This window comes from Chiloscyllium punctatum, chromosome 6, assembly GCF_047496795.1.
Source record: "Chiloscyllium punctatum isolate Juve2018m chromosome 6, sChiPun1.3, whole genome shotgun sequence".
NCBI classification, from domain to species: Eukaryota; Metazoa; Chordata; class Chondrichthyes; order Orectolobiformes; family Hemiscylliidae; genus Chiloscyllium; species Chiloscyllium punctatum.
In genome coordinates this window covers 65,720,814-65,737,649 of record NC_092744.1, presented here as the reverse complement: position 1 = coordinate 65,737,649, position 16,836 = coordinate 65,720,814, and the positions used below count along the sequence as shown (strand labels likewise).

The following is a 16,836-nucleotide window of genomic DNA, read 5'->3' as shown; positions in this document are numbered from 1 at the left end:
AAAATAAGTATGTAAATTACAGTTCTCAGTAATTTATTTTAAAACAAAGCAACTGATTCTTTGCTGCACATGGGTAGAATATAATTTAAGGTAATTACTTCATTCTTCAATCCTGGGGCATTCCCGCAAATAAAAAAATCTACCTTCTTCAGGGTGCACATTATCCTTGTATTTCATGACATTGTTAGATTTTAGTTTAATACAGTCCCTTGCATAAACTCAACGCATTATGAGTAATCAGCAGCAATGCAAATTTGCTTTGAATATGAATATTAAAAATGGTGATTATGATAATAACAAATCGAAAAAAAATTATTATAGTCTTCATTTACTTAAGATCATGGACATTTCTGAACCATTGCAGAGAACAGTTTCTAATTGGTCAAATTTGCATAAGAAAACTGAGACTGATTGTGTTGTGACATTCCATAGACCCCTATCAAATCCAGAGATGTCGAGTGACTTTCCTTCTAATTTGTCAAACAGAATATTTAAATTCATCGTGCTCATTAATGCAAATAATCGTCAACTGATACTTCTCATGGGAATGTCCCTTCTGTGTGTCCTGAAGAATGGATTCTTACAATCTCAAGTTGCACAGATATTAATGGGCAAAGGAAACTGACAGCTCACAATCAGCAATAAACAGAAGTTGAGTCTGAAAAGTACTTTAGGGAAGCAGGTAGTCAGGCCAAGTAGTCAGCAAGCGATTAACTTAAATGGACAGAGCAGGACCAAAAATGGGACCAGGAACCTTTTTGATAGTCATCGACTGTTCAGCACGTTGCTGGACTTGTAAAGGTGGAATATAATTCACTTTACAGAAGATAAACATTTTTATTGCCACTGCAATCTATGTGAAACTGCCCTCTAAATGAACTGAGAAGGGGCTGATTTTCAGCTGTTCACCAACTCACTGTTATGGCCTTTAGAGAGTCAGCCAGTGACATTGATTCTTTATTTGTTCCAAAGCTACTCCCTTTGCCTTTGCAGTATCATAACTTTCATACATTAACCTCTCTTGCCTTCCACTACTGCTGTACTTGCTGGAACACCAGTTCATCTAAATTTTTAGTGTTCGGCAAAGGGCAGTGCCTTGACCCATTACGCCTATCTGTTTCCATGTCTTCAGCTGTTGTCTGACTGACTAAATATTTTCATTATTTCATGCCTTCATCCAGTTACACGTTGATTTATTTTTTAAGATGCTTTGTGAATAATTTTACATGTAAAACTCTGCATTGTTCCCCATGTATTTCAATGCTTGAGACACTTTTCAAACTATTTTACTGGTACTGTTGTAAAGCCTTGAAAGGCTATTTTAATTGCAGTGTAGTCAGAGCATGATTAAGTTGTTAATGATTGGGTTTATTGGCTGCAGTTTCTTCCTTTATTGGCAAAACTATTTAAGAAAATAACAGTGTTGTTTTGTTTTGTAACCAGCAAGACACTAAAACATTAAATACTTTGAGCTTTCTCTGGAGGCTTTATTCTACAAATGACTCTTCAGGTGCAGAAAATTTGAGACAAAGTGACTTAGAAGGGCCAACTTCCAGCATTGCCAGGACTGGCAGTCATGGACTTCGTTGGAAAAGATGCTGCCAGATGACTCTCAGTTTCATTCTGAACAGTAGGCAGGGGAAGATTTGACTTGGGACAATATTCAGATCAAAAGGCTTCGAGTCCCACATGCTCCAGAGGTGTGTTGTAACACTTCTAAACAAGTTGATTAAAAATATCTTCAGAACAAAAGGCAACACAAACAAGGACAGTACAACTCATATCAATGGCATCATCTCCAGGTATGATACTTGCTCGAAAGCATCCTTGTAGGGAGCTTTCCGGATCTCCTGTTAGGCTGATCGCAACATCATCAACATTACTTTGTGTTCATTCATACAGTTATCCCTCTATTTATCCTTTAAAAACATACTCCCCTCCCCCACCAAAAGACTTGTGCTGTAAATCTCTAGTCTCATTCTTCATAAATGATATGAGACAGTAGCCAAGAGGATGGGATCCAGGGAATCGATTCAACTACTCAGCCCAATCTGATCCGATGAACACATGCAAGAATTTAGTATTCAGGATTATGGGGTAGCCCAGTGGAATATTGAAGAATGAGAAGTGACCTTATTGAAATATGCAAGATTCTTAGAGTACTTGACAAGGGAGATGTGGCAAATTGTTTCCTTTTCTGGGACAGTCCGGGATTACAGGGCATAATCTTAGAATAAGGAGCTATACATTTAAGGCAGAAATGAGGAATTTCTCCACTCACATGGTAGTGAACCTGCGGAGGAGCAGGTTACTGCAGATGCTGGAATCTGTACTGAAAACAACAAATGCTGGAGGTCACAGCAGGTCTGGCAGTATCCATGGAGAGAGAGCAAGCTAACATTTCCAGTCTAGATGACTTTTCATCAGAGCTGCCATTAGCATTTATTGCTTGCAGTGAATCTGTGGAATTCTTTTTCTCAGAGGGTTGTTGTGTCTGCCACAGTAAGGATAGTCAAGGCAGAGATTTTTAATCAGTATGGGAATTGAGGGTTACAGGGAAAAGATCACAGTATGTAGTTAAGGATTATCAGATCGGCCATGATCTCATTCAAGGGCAGTCAAAAACTTTGTTGGAAAAGATGCTGCTGGATAACTGGCAGATTCAAGACTGAACAATAAGAAGGTGAAGATTTGAGGTGAGCCGATGGGCTATATGGCCTACTTCTGCTCTTATGTCATATGATGGTCTTTCAAAACGAGACAGCCTAGCTAATTCAAACTCTCCATAAACCAAAAACAGTAATAAAGCCATTGAAAATATATGCAGTTCCAGCCTGACTAAGATCAGTCTATTTATCGTAGATTAAGAAATAATCTTGAACTTTGTAATCCAAATGTTCTGGTGCACATATTATATTGGAGGAGCAAGGGCTATTTTCTAAAATGTAAATATTATTTCTGTCATACAATAAGATGGCATAGTTGTACAATAGGTCTTTAATTTGATATTACACAACCTGTGCCTTTGTAAGAACCACTCACCCCTTTCGTCCACTGTTGAAACAAAAAAAAACTCTTGTCAAAGGCAAATTCAAATAACATACCTTTAATAATGTAATAACCAGAACACCACATGGGAAAACATTTTGACACATTGTTTGCTCTACTGACAAGATGGAGTAGGATAAAAATCATACCAAACCATTAAATACAGATGCAAAGAAAGCTTGTGCGAACGCACTTTGCACGCCATGTAATTTATTCACCAGCTGTGGGAAAATCAGTTTAATTAAATCATTTGGAAAACAAATTGCATTATGACTATAAATTAAGTTTGGCTTAACTCATTTCTATGTAAGCTAGGAGATGGGGTGGACAGACAGTATCAGAACAAACCCAACTGTACTTAATGAACTTGTTGGCTTGCCATAGTCGTGTCACTCCATCTCTGCTTTGAGTGCCCGTGTTTGCTGTCTGTTGGAGCCCTTAAGCAAAAAGCACTTGAAACATGGTGTCAGGAAAAGTGCAACTGAAAATGCATGGATTTTCACAGCAGAAAGAGATCCAGTTTCTAGAAGAAACAGCAAGAAAGTAAAATGAAAACAGTCAGCAACTTTGAATTCCTTGGTGCGACTAATGGCTGTGTGCTTTTCACTCCCAATGCTGTGGTATTGAAGGAGACAGAATTGAATTTTTTTTCTGTCAGTGGTAAAACCGTGAAACAGCAACAGAATTAGTTCAAAACAAACCTGAACATACTAGAGCTGCAATCCTGCTGTCTGTGCTGAGATAAGAACGCTACAAGCTTTTGTAATTTAGGTTCCACTGGGGAGCAGAAATCCCAGATAGCAGAATTTTTGCAGACTTTGAAAACACATACTGAGCTCATATCAATGCTACTTATGAATGGTATTTGTTTAACATCAGAGCTCAAGGGAGAGGAAGACTACTGATCAGTATGTGACCGCATGAGTACATCTAGCTGACTCCTGAGTGTTTGGACAACTGAAAGATGACCTCTTCAGACATACGGCTATTTTAGACCAGAACAATCTTTGCTGTGAGAACAGAATAATCTATTCTCAAACCATGTTATCAACATGTGAAAATGTTCTGAGATTGTCAATCATCATCTTCAGCAGTAAAGAAAATCACCAAATGAAGTTGTTTCATCCAAAGCCAAAGTTTAAGTGGTACAAGATTTTGAAATTTTTGCCAGAAACAAGCTCTCATAATATTGCAGACCCATGATGTATGAAATGACCATACTTAAGTCTTGATATTCTTGTACCTGTGAAGCTTATTTACATCAAACAAGACTTCCTGAAGTAAGGGATTACAATGAACAAGGAATGAGAGTTGGCCATTTGGCCCTCCGTGCCTGCTCCCCCTTCAATAAGATCATAGCAGATCTGATTTTAAAGTCAACTTTACATTCCTGCATACCCCCAATTGATGTTTCACCCCTTGGCAATCAATAACCCATATACCTGGTGACCTGACGAAAGAGCAGCGTTCCAAGAGCTTGTGATTTCAAATAAATCTGTTGAATTATAACCTGGTGTTGTTTGACTTCAGAGTTATCCTCTGATAGAGGCTATGCAAAAATTCCTTTAAAAATGATTTGCAGGAGCAGTGTTAGACTGGGGTGGACAAAGCTAAAAATCACACAACACCAGGTTATAGTCCAACAGACTTATCTGGAAGCTCTAGCTTTTGAAGCTATGCTTCCTCATCAAGTGGTTGAAGACCCAGCGCTTCGAAAGCTAGTGCTTGCAAATAAATCTGTTGGACTATAACCTGATGTTGTGTGATTTTTAATATTTTCCTTTAAAAAGCACCTTAAACTTAAGGACCTTGCTGAGATGATGCCCTGGCAAATAAACCAGGTCATGTCTGCACAGCACAGGGATGGGCCACTCTTCGTTGACTGTTTCCCAACAACAAAATGTAACTCTACTTTCTCAACCCAGTCAAGTTTAAATCTTTCCTGTCAATGGACCAATACAAGAACAATCTAAACTCCATGGTTACTTGTTCCTACCAAAAATCAGACAGGGACAGTATAAACTAAGTGACAGCAAAATGTTGTCTTGCAGCCTTTAATCAATATACTGGCTAAAATCTACATGATAGGCTTGTTATGCGGCACTTACACCTGTGGTGTCCTGATACATTGTTTCTGTGCCTACAAAATTGCTTTAGATTTTGAAACAGCCCTAAACAAGCCTACTGTTCCAGATGGTCTGGCAATGCCAGGAATAGGCCTTCCTTGAGGGCAAAAGAATTAATAAAACATTTAGCAAATCTGTCTAAAACCAGAAGGCAAGACAAATGCCAAAGAAAAATGAAATAGAGAAAAACACATAGCAAGCCACTCTTTTCTGAATGACCAATCATTTTAGAGAAAAAAATAGGGACACAAAGACCTTTTGCCTGTGAAATAAGTCAAATTCTTACAGGGGATAATTGAAGCATAGTGCTGACACCAAAGAGCAGTCACAAAATTTAAATTGTGAAACAGCTAAGCAAGCACACAAAATAATCAGGATAAATTCCTACAATTTCATATCATTATTGAGAATGCACATGCTCTCATGAATATCCTAAAAGTAAAGGCAAAAAATAACCACACACCAATATCCTCTAATCAACAAGCTCAGTCATTGAATCTTAAACATCATAATCCTCCAAGATTACTTACAAACCTTCCACTAAATGTCAGGACACAAGAGGAGGATCATTTACAAACATAAATATTGAGCACAGCACCCCAGTTAACATGTTCCTGAGCTAAAGGATAAACTACAGAAGCAGGGGAGAAAGAAGCACCCAATAATCCAAATGGACGTGATTTCTTAACACATCATGGGTGGAATTTTCCCAGTGACTGAACAACATGGACTGTGGTGAACAAGTTGAGAAAATAGGTTGAGATCAGCAGTAAAGATCAAAAAGTCCCATCCTCCACCTGGGGTATCGAAGGATGAGATGAGAATCTCCTTAGTGGGCAGCAAGAGGCCTACTTCCATGCATTAGCACGACATGATTAATTAGACTTGCTTCACCTACATGCTGTTTCCCATTCTCCCACCTGCTGGACGGAAACTAGATGGCATCAATTCCCCACATGAAAGTCGAGCAGTTTCTTAGTGACTCCAGTTTGCCACTTACTCTGGTCCTCCATCTTGGACAGCAGTCATCAATATCTCAGAGCACACTCTATAGGCAGTGATTGTGCGTACTCCCTATCCACTGAGGTTAGCTGGACACATACCATCCTCTGGCTCTCGAACTTGACACAGCTCTGATCCATTTACAATATAGTTCTGCGCTTCAATTCACCTTTCATCAGGACACTGCTGCAGGGATAATATATGCACAGGGGCATAAGGCCATCTCATGCAATGGGTTGGGAGTACACCTCGTGGATCCTCGTTTTCTCTCTTAGCATTCATTCACTTTGTGCCTTTTTCAATATTTACAGCCTCTCTGCGTTGCCTTGTCATTTTCTGTTTTGTCCTCAGCCAGAGTTGAAATGCCAGCAGTACCACTGTCTTTACTGATCTTGACTGTCTTTCAGTGCAGCTGGTCATGGTTTTTCACAGTGATCAGTCAAGGGAATGGACATGATGCTTGACACACTGTGCAATGTCAATGTTATAGTTGCACTACGTACCAGCAAAATACCCAGCAAGCACACTGTGTGTGCAGCAAACTAATGGCCATGTGTCAAAATACAAAACAAGTAGTTTTCAGTTAAGAGAGACACCCATCAGTCAGGTAGTCCCAGTAAAGTAAGTCAAGGGCAGCCTTTGAAATCAGTCCAGAGGTTGGAACATGGTCAGTTAGGCTCAGGGGTCCCTACCATTACAGTCTGGGGAGCAGACTGCAGTCAGCCTTGAGAGTCAAGTGCAACTAGTCCAGGGAGCCACAGTAAGTTGGAGAGCTTTATAGACATCAGACAGGGATCTGGTCAGTCATCAGTTAGGGCTGTCTGTACAAGTTTGTCAACAGAGTAGGCCATGGTTAGTCCAGGGGATCTGTCCACTAATAGTCAAAGGTAGGTTATCGAGAGAAATTGGGTTGGAGGGAAGCTGGGGAATCTCAACTGTCGGGATCAAAGACAGAGTGCTGGGATACAGAGGGGACGACAATTGTGAAGAGAGGATATGAGAATGAATTGAACATTCAAGGAGGGGATGATGATACATTATGGGTAGAAGGGGTCATTAACAGTCAGCGCTACCCTAGCTTTGATGGATAACTGGCACAATGACTCGATATGCTCAGGGCTCAGGGGGTAAAGATTTGGGAAGGTGTCACCTAGACAGTGAGGCTGACCACGCCACTTGCAATGCAAATCAAAAGTGTGTAATGTAGATAGAAATGGCTGCCACCACACCCAGAGTGGGTAGGATATGTTTTTCACTGTGAGGGAAGATGTTCTATTTTCATGCGATGTGAGGCCATTCAGTGAGTAATAATACTAAATAGATAGCCATATTGTACAGGTGAAATTCAATCAAGTGGGCAGCTGTTTCCTGGATGGTGTCAAACTTTGTGAGTTGTTGTTAGAGCTGCACCTGAAAAGACAAGTGATGAGTATTCCATTACACTCCTGACATGTGATGCTGAGACCTCGAGAGGAGGCGGAGATGGATCATTCACTTGTCACTTCTGGCTGAAGACTATTGCAATTATTTCAGCTTTACCTTTTGCACTGATGGGCTGGGCCTCTCCATCATTGTGGATGGCAATATTTGTGGAGAGTCCTCTTTGAGTGAGCTGTTTAATTGCTCATTACCATTTGGGCGACAATGTGGCAGCAATACAGAGCTTAGCTCCAATCCATCATTGTGGAATGGCTCAACTCTCGACTATTTTTTGCTGTTTGACATGCTGATGGTCTCATGTTATAGCTTCACCAGGTTGGCACCTCATTTGTAGGTATGCCTGATACTGGTCCGGGCATATCTTACTGCATTCTTCATTGAACATTCATTATGAAAGAATATATTTACCCTGTGTTCCAGATGGTACTCCATTAATAACATAAGAAAACCTTTTCAGGCCAGGCTCCTCAAACTGAGAGTCACAATCCCCAGCTGGCAAAATGTAGGAGCTGGGACTCCCAAATACTTAATGGTGGCCGTGGATTGCAGCAAGGTGCAGGAAAGTCCTCAGAGCTCAATCACGCCTTCACACCCTGGTGTCTGAGGACCACTCCCTAATTGCACTCTGCCTTCAAAGGGCTCCTTCCCCTTGTGAGTGTAAGTGACCGAATGAGTGACAGAGATTGAGTAAGTGTGCAAATAGAAAGTGTGTAATGCAGATAAAAATGTCTGCCGCTGATTATGTCTGACCATGAAAGTGAGTGAAAGAAAGGGTGGGAGAATGAGAGTGAAAGGAAGTTACTGATAGTTTCTTTTTCCGTCATTTTTATTAACACAAGGAAAATTTTTACCAAGTGCTCAACTCGCAATTACTGGCAATTTCACTCAATTTCTTGGGAGTCCTTCAACCTCGATCAGCACTACCCTAGCTTTGATGGATAACCGGCACAATGACTCGATATGCCCAGGGCTCAGGGGGTAAAAATTTGGGAGGGTGTCGCCTAGACAGTGAGGCTGACCATACCACTTGCAATGCAAATCGAAAGTGTGCAATGTAGATAGAAATGGCTGCCACCACACCCAGGTAAGTTTTCCATTGTGAGGGAAGATGTTCCTTTTTCATGCGATGTGAGGCCATTCAATGAGTAATAATACTAAATAGATAGCCATATTGTACAGGTGAAATTCAATTAAGTGGGTGGCTTTTTCCTGGGTGTTGTCAAACTTTGTGAGTTGTTGTTAGAGCTGCACCTGAAAAGACAAGTGATGAGTATTCCATTACACTCCTGACATGTGATGCTGAGACCTCGAGAGGAGGCGGAGATGGATCATTCACTTGTCACTTCTGGCTGAAGACTATTGCAATTATTTCAGCTTTACCTTTTGCACTGATGGGCTAGAAATGAAAACCAAGAAAGCCTATTGATTTGACAATAGTTTCCTTCAGTACAATTTCAAGGCTGCTTCAGGGAGATCTGAAGAAAGGCCAAAATGCCTCCTACACCCACAAATATTGTTCAGTGAAAGCATGAAGCCAAATAAGCTGAAGCAAAGCTGAGATTACATTGAGAAACTAAATCATTTTTGCTGGAAAAAGGAGCTTTCACAGCAACAACCTGACTTTAAGAGACTCCTTAGCATCTCAGAACAAGCCCAACGAGTAGCTTTTGAGATGAGTTATCAGACTGCACTGGCCTGGAAATCACACACAATTGCACAAATTATGTGGTTTCCTTTTAGTTTTTAGTTTTGATATGCTCCTGAAGGTTAAATACTGCCCTTTATTTCATTTTAACTTCAAATGCAGCAGTGAAGCAAGTTTATGTGCTGCTGTTTTGTTTGGTGCTAGCATGGACTGTCCCAATGAAGTTTATTGCAACTTTGCTTTATTTTAACAAGGAGCGCAGCAGTGAAAGTTCTTGTATGACAGTTTGATTCTAATATGGATTATACCCAGTTCAAAAAGGTTGAAATATTATGGGGAAGGACAGACAAAGAAAGTGGCAGCAAGGCCTCTTTCAAATAACACCATGTAACTGACCAGGAATCGACTTGGTGGAGCACCTGAAGTGTATAGCTGCCTTTATCTTCAGATTGATCTGGGTATTGAGAACAATGATGCACATGTATTGTCTTTCACAAGATACATGCTGGAAGGTAGTATTGGGTAGCACAGTGTTTAGCATGGCTGCCTCACAGCACCAGGGACCTGGGTTTGATAACACCTTCCCGACTGAGTGGGGCTTGCACATTCTTTCTAAGTTTGTATGAGCTTCCTCTAGGTGCTCTGGTTTCTTTCTGCAGTCCAGAGGTATGCAGGTTAGGTGGATTGGCCATGCCAAAAATTACCCAATAGTGTCCTGAAATGTGCAAACTAGATGGGTAAGCCATACAAAAACCCCATGTGGGGCTATGGGTGGAGGAGGTTGGGTCTTGGTGGGATGCTATCGAAGGGTTGGTGCTAACTCAATGGGCCAAACAGCGCTTTCTGTCCATTGTAGGGATTCTATGATTGAAGCTGTTTTGTCTCATGTTTCCTGAACATGAAATAGCACAGTTCTTAGTGTGAACTGGCTATCGGGAGGAATGAAATATTCCAGTTCTGAGGAGGGGTCAATGGACTCAAAATGTTAACTCTGATTGAGCTCCACAGATGTTACCAGACCTGTTCAGCTTTTCCAGCAAGTTCTGTTTTTGTGTGCAAATATTTCCTCAGACCAGCTGGTTGGATTTTATACTGATGGCACAGGTCTTAGTTTTTTAGAACACATGCCTTAGTGCAGAGAAATGCTCCAAATGCTATTTGGACTGTCGTATGATTCACAAGGAGAAACTGGTTACAAAAGAACTGGACACAGCTATAGGTGAAATATTACACCAAATCTCATCAACTGTGAACTACATTAAATCTCACACACTTCTGCTGCATTTGATCATGATGTGTTACTGTTTCACACTGAGATCTGTTGGCTGTTTGAAGGATGGGCACTGCAGAGATGTTTGGAACAAAGTGATCAACTTGCAGTTACAACTGACTTCCAAAACATTGGTTTCCTCTGTAATAAGATCACAATAGGCCTCCTCGCTTATATTGTAATCATATTTGTGACGCTGAATGAACTGAATTCAAGAATCCAAGGAAAGAACTCAAACATTCTGCAAACAAATGATTGGCCCAGAGTGAAGAAAATTGCATTGTGGAAGAATAATATAGTGAGGCTGAACTATGATTTGCTTTCCATACATTCCAAGTTTTTCTCAATAAATGACAACAAGTAGTGGCCCACTTGTGCGATCACTGACCACCTCAGTGGCCCGGAGATACACAATGCATTCTTTTTTGCACGTCAGTCTCAACAACTGAATTCACCTGCAATTGAAATCGAGCAGCTCATTGAAATTTCATATCATTAATGTTTAGAAAAAAGAACATTTTCTTTTTTGTAAAGTTTGGTGTGAAGACTTCATCCTGATATCGTAATGCTTACATTGCAAACAGTGCTTACTTTTGTCAGTGTGCATTTGTGTGAAGCTGGGATTTAGCACACTATATATTGAATCAAATCTTGATATCGATCAGCACTTGAAGACACATCAAAGCTGAAATGTCCACCACTGATCACAGAGCTAGATTGCGACAGACTGTGCGCAACATGAATGCCCATGTCCTCCACTAGGGTTGGACGAGTGCCCTAATATGTCATCAAGTCAGCAGTGGAGTAGGGGTCCCAAGCCAGGCTCATCCGCACAAACCACTTTTCTTTTCTTCTTTTTTGTTTGTCTTTCCTTTACTTACCTCTTATTCTGCGCTCAGTCAGCAACGGCAGTGGCCCAGCACAGACTCAGTTTCTTCCTCTCCCAATGTCCCCAACAGCACCCTTCCACCGTCACTCTCATTCATTTGGCTGAACTGGTCCTCACCCTTAACAATTTCTCCTTCGAATCCTCCCACTTTCTCCAGACCAAAGGGGTAGCCTTGGGCACCCGTATGGGCCCTATCTATGCCTGTTTCTGATGGCTACGTAGAACAGTCCATCTTCCGTAATTACACCAGCACCACTCTCCACGTGTTCCTCTGCTACATTAATGACTGCATTGGCGCCATCTTGTGCTCCCGCGAGGAGGTTGAGCAATTCATCAATTTCACCAACACATTCCAGCCCGACCTTAAATTCACCTGGACCATCTCTGACACCTCCCTCCCCTTCCTGGACCTCTCCATCTCCATTAATGACGACCGACCTGACACTGACATTTTTTAAAAACCCGACTCCCACAGCTACCTGGATTACATCTCTTCCCACCCTACCTCCTGCAAAAATGCCACCCCATATTCCCATTTCCTCTGCCTCTGCCGTATCTGCTCCCAGGAGGACCAGTTCCACCATAGAACACACCAAATGACCTACTTCTTTACAGACCATAATTTCCCTTCCCACGTAGTTAAAGATGCCGTCCAACACATCTCGTCTACATCCTGCACCTCCGCCCTCAAACCCCACCCCTCCAACCGTAACAAGGGCAGAACCCCCCCGGTGCTCACCTTCCACCCTACCAACCTTCACATAAACCAAATCATCCGCTGTCATTTCCGCCACCTCCAAACAGACCCCACCACCAGGGATATATTTCCCTCCCCACCCCCTTCCACTTTTCACAAAGACCGTTCCCTCTGTGATACCTGGTCAGGTCCACGCCCCCCAACAAACCCCCCTCCCGTCCTGGAACCCTCCCTTGCCACCACAGGAATTGTAAAATCCGAGGATTTTCCTGTTCCTCGGATGTTGCCTGACCTGCTGTGCTTTTCCAGCACCACTCTAATCTAGACTCCGGTTTCCAGCATCTGCAGTCCTTGCTTTTACCCAGCACAGACTCAAGCAAGCCCCTACTTAATTTGCTGAAGCCAGCATTGGATCTGGCATTGGAATCGGCGGCTGCTACATCAGTGAGGTAGGCCCAGTGACGAAGTATGGTGCCGGAGGATCAGTGACTTCGTCATTGGGTTGGATACCGCATTGGTGGTGGGGAGGAGAATTGGCCCAGCAGCAAAAGATGGCGTCTGAAGTGTGGTGACTTTAACATTGGTTGGGTCCTGTGTAGGTGGCGGCAAGGTGTGATGGTGGCAAAGGCAACGTTGACAATAAGTTGGCTCAGGACTGATGGACTCTCTCTAAGCTCCATCTTTCTATTTTTTTTCTTATTATTAAAACTGGTGCTGGATTGTGGCGACAGTGGACAAGCTTTTCCCTGCATTTTACTGTTTTTCTCATTGTAAAAGACATGGGACAATAAAATCATTCATTAGGAAGTCTAATTACAATAGCAAAGGTTACAATGCTGCTATTTTGTTTTGAGGTTTTGATATACTGCTCAAGCTAAATTATATGTGTTATTTCGTTTAAACAGAGGATACAGCAGTGAAAGCTATGTTAGCTATTTTGTTTCATTTGGACATTTTGGTCAAGACTGATAACTATTATGTGTTGGAGCTTTGTTTAACTTTGGCACTTTAAATAACCAAACATGTCTACACAACATAACAAGACTATCCCCTCTCTTCTCCCATTACAATTGCTCCTTTTTCCCAAACCCCCTTCAGAGTTCCCCCTCTTGTTCATCACAACCCCTTCTCTTTAACTCCCTTTGTGTCTCTCACATTACTGTACTAAGCTTGTCTTGGTTCGTTATTTTGCTGATTGGATTGCCACCATTTTTAACACTGGTGGTAAGCCCTGTTTAAAAGCACACACACTGGTTTACACTTTCAAGCTGTGCCCGGTTTCTTGATCCTCTTTTCTCAGCGAATAGTTTCACTCCATCTACACTGGCAAGACGCCTAATGGCGATGAAAACCTCAATCACATCTCACCTTAGTCTTGTCCTCTCCAAGGAAAACAGTCCAATCTTTTCTCATGATTGAAGTTTCTCATCCCTGGAACCATTCTCATAAATCTTATCTGCATTCTCTCCGATCCATTCAAATCCTTCCTTCAGCAAGGCATTCGGAACTGTACACAATTACTCCAGTGTCCTGCATGAGTTCAGCATACCCTCCCTGCTCATGTATTCTCCCTCCAATCTCATTAATGAAGCCCAGCATACAATATATTTTATTAACATTTCTCTCTACCTATCCTATCACCTGTAACGACTTATGTGCACATAATCAACATTTCTGTTCCTGCATTCCCTTTATTTTATACCGTCTTATCATGTTCTTAATGAAGTGTACCACCTCACACTTCTTTGCACTGCCAACTATCCAACAAGCAAAATAACCAACCAAGACAAGGGAAACGCTGAGTACAGTCCATCATGCCATCAACCAGTCAATGCCTTTTTGAAGTTCTATACTGTCCTTCTCTCAGTTTACAATCTCTTATTTTGATTACCCAAATACTTTGAAAATAGCTCAATACTGTTCTATTCACCTATGACTGATACGCACAGATCTGAAGCACGTTGACTTTTACAGTGATGATATTTATATTTCTGATGACCTGCAAAAACACCTGAACAGTGTATAAACAGTCACCAGGTCATACAGCAGGAAACAGACTTTTCAGTCCAACCAATCCGCTTGACCAGTTCCCAAACTAAACCAACACCACCAGCCTGCATTTGGCTCATATACCTCCAAACCTTTACTACTCATGTACTTACCCAAATGTCTTTTAAATGTTGTATCTGCACCTGCATCCACCACTTCCTCTGGAAGTTCAATCCACATATTAACCACTCTCTGTGAAAAAATGTTGCCCCTCATATCCTTTTGAAGTTTTTTTTCCGCTCAACTTAAAAATATGTCCCCTACCTTTGAACTTGCCCACCTTAGGGAAAAGACCGTTGCTATTCACCTTATTTATGCCCCTCATGATTTCATAAACCCAGAGAAGGTCAAACCTCAACGTCCTTTCCTCAGTGGAAAAGGTCCCAGGCTATCCAACTTCTTCTTATAACTCAAACCCTCCAATCCTGGCAACATGCTGGTAAATCTTTTCTGAACCCTCTCCAGTTTAATAGCATCCTTCCTATAACAGGGCAACCTGAACTGCACGTAGTAATCCAGAAGAGGCCTCACCAATGACCTGTACAATCTCAATATGACATCCCAACTCCTATACTCAAAAGGTCTGAGCAATGAAGGCAAGAGATTTAACAGCCTTCTGAACCAGCCTGTCAACCTGTGATGGAAATTTCAAAAAATTATGTACCTGAACCCCGAGGTGTCTCTGTTTTACAACACTACCTGCACCCTAAAATTAATTGTGTAATCCTGTCCTTGTTTGTTTTACCAAAACGTAATACCTCACAGTTACCCAATTTAAACACCATTTGCGACTCCTCAGCCCATTGACCCATTTGATCAAGATATCTTTGTAATCTTAGATAACCTTCTTCACTGTCCACTATACCAACAATGTTGGTGTCATCCACAAACTTACTAACTATGCCTCCTATGTTTTTGTCCAAATCATTTATATAAATGGGCCCTGGACCAATCCCTGTGGAACACCACTTGTCACAGGCCTCTGGTCCAAAAAAAACCCCACCAACACCACTCTCTGTCTCCTGCCATTAAACCAATTTGGTATCCAATTGGCAAGCTCACCCTGAAGCCCATGTGATCTAACTTTACTACTTAGTCTACCATGCAGAACCTTATCAAAGGCTTTACTAAGGTCCATGTAAACAACTTCTACCACTCAATACTCATCAATCCTTTTGGTTATTTCATTAAAAAACTCAAGTCAAATTTGGGAGTCGCGACTTCCCTCAAACAAAACCATGCATTCTATCCCTAATCATTCTTTTCTTCTCCAAATGCATGTAAATCCTATCTTTCAGAATCACGTTCATCACCTTACCCACTAATGATGTCAGACTCACAGATCTATCATTCCCAGGCTTCTCCTTTCTTAAGTAAAGGCACAACATTAGCCAGCCTCCAGATCTCTGGCACCACACCTCTGGTTATAGATGACACAAATATTTCTGCTCGGATTCATGCAATTTCTTTCCTAACTTCCCATAACATCCTGGTATCCACTTGATCAAGTTCCAGAGATTTATCCAGCTTTATGTTTGCTGAGACCTCCAGCACTTCCTCTCCTGTAAAGTGAACTGGTTTCAAAACATCAATATTTATTTCAGAGTTCTCTAGCCTCTGTTTCTTTCACCACACTAAAAACTGACACAAAATATGTGTTGAATATCTCTCTCCTGAGGTGCAACTCAAAGACTGCCTCTGACTGATGCACACTGAAGGGATGCATTATGAACGTCAAAAGAAAAATCCATGCCTTGGAATCAAGGATGTTGATTTCGTAGGTTTGAAAGTAACTGGCACAAGCAGAGGCTTAACAGATGAATACAATTTAAAAATAAAATCACAACACTGGCTGCTCCAGAGCTTAGTAAAGCTGAACTCCTACAAACAGAAAAGAAAATTGAGATCTGGATTGAAAAATCAAACATAAAAAGAACATGACAGTCCCTTAAATGAAAGGCCACCAATGTCAGTTTTACAAGTGGGACTGTCTCATAAATGATGCCATTATAGTATGGAAATTTCTAAAATAAGAAATGTAAGTATCTGAACCAGAAAATAAAATAGAATTTCAAAAGGAAAACTTTTAAACAAATACACTGAATTTATACATTGTGATGGTTCAGCTCAAAAATTCAGGAAAGAGCATTAAAAATGATAGCTGGAGAGAAATTTGTAATTGCTACAGATTATCAAAGAGAAAAGATAATTTCATTGAATCTAGGGCCACGCAATGAACAATACACTGAAGGAGCAGTCAGAGATTAGACGTCCTCAAAAGCTTTGGATCAACCAACTTGCCTGGATTGTTGCTATCATGCTAAAGTTTTGGTCTCCCTGCTACAGGGAGGATGTTGTAAAACTTGAAAGGGTTCAGAAAAAATTTTACAAGGATGTTGCCAGGCTTGGAGGGTTTGTGCTATAGAGAGTAGGTGGGGCTATTTTTCCAGAACATTGGAGGCTGAGAGGTGACCTTACTGAAGTTTATACAATCATGAGGAACATGGAAAGGATGAATAGTCAAGGCACTTTCCCCAGGGTAGGGGAATCCAAAACTAGAGGGCAGAGGTTTAAGATGAGAGGGGAAAGATTTGAAAGGGACCTAAGGAACAACACTTCCATGCAGAGGGTGGTGCATGTATGGACTGACCTGCCAGAGGAAGTGGTAGA

General features: G+C 41.3%; 1 protein-coding gene across 2 annotated transcripts in view; it reads right to left on the bottom strand.

The window, feature by feature from the left end:
* clstn2a (calsyntenin 2a) overlaps positions 1-16,836 on the bottom strand; it is a 556,740-nt gene that overhangs the window by 84,050 nt on the left and 455,854 nt on the right. The window lies entirely within an intron of this gene.